The sequence below is a fragment of the Motacilla alba genome, chromosome 20 (genome assembly GCF_015832195.1).
Source record: "Motacilla alba alba isolate MOTALB_02 chromosome 20, Motacilla_alba_V1.0_pri, whole genome shotgun sequence".
NCBI classification, from domain to species: domain Eukaryota; kingdom Metazoa; phylum Chordata; class Aves; order Passeriformes; family Motacillidae; genus Motacilla; species Motacilla alba.
Window position 1 is genome coordinate 13,623,250 of NC_052035.1, and position 1,120 is coordinate 13,624,369.

Here is a 1,120-nt window from a genome sequence, read left to right on the forward strand (position 1 = left end):
CTGGTTTCTGTGTCTTGCTTTTAAGGCTTAAAAGATGTTGCCTGGAATTTCATGTTCACTTGACCTTTCACCATCCTCGCATTGCTGGGGGAGAGGGAGAAGCTGCCAGTAACCAAATCCAAATTCATGTTCAGTTACATGAAAATACTGAGTCACTCCCCAGAAAATCTGTCTTGAAATAAGGAAGAAACTTTTGCTTTCTTCTCTTGCAGTTATTTTCCTTCAAGAAAGGAGGTTATGAGTTATCAAATGAGTTATTAAATGCATTTTTGTGATAATAACATTGAGAGGAGCATTAATTGTGTTTTTTATTGTGAGACTTCATAATTTGTATTAAATTATTATGAAGTGTTTTAAACCACGTGTGTTCTGCAGAATTTTCTAGGTCTGTTGTGTTCTTGGAGCTCTCCTGAGGTGCCAGACCTCACCAGCACCTCTCAAAACTGAAATGAGCAGCTTGGAAGGCATCCAGGGGAGAGTGGTCCAAGGCAGCTGAGCCTTGGGAGAGAGGGATTTCAGCAGCTGAGAGCCCCCGTGAGAACCAGCCCCATCTGGGGGCACTAACGAGGGGCACTGACGAGGGGCACAGCCTCCTGTGTGCCCAGGCCGGGCTGGTTTGTGGGAATAGGCTGGGCCACGTTCTTGGTTTTACAAAAGCAGCGCTGCTGGGAGGGGGAGCCTTCCAGAATGATGTGGAAATGGAATTGTGGGTGCTGCCTGGGCCTGCCGTGCCTCTGGTGCGGGTCACAGGGGCTGGTGGCACTGCTGGGGAGGGGGAATGTTCCAAAACCATGCAGAAATGGAATGGTGGGTGCTGCCTGGGCCTGCCGTGCCTCTGGTGCGGGTCACAGGGGCTGGTGGCACTGCTGGGGAGGGGGAGCCTTCCAGAATGATGTGGAAATGGGATGGTGGGTGCTGCCTGGGCCTGCCGTGCCTCTGGTGCGGGTCACAGGGGCTGGGTGGCACTGCTGGCGGGACACCAGCGTGGCTGTGAGCTCCGCAGCCATCCCCAGCCCTGTCCCCAGGCTGAGGGTCCCTGCTTTCAGGCCAGCCACGCAGACCCGGCTGGCTGGGATGGGTCTGTGAGCTCCGCACGGATCCCAGGCCAAGGAGCAGCTGC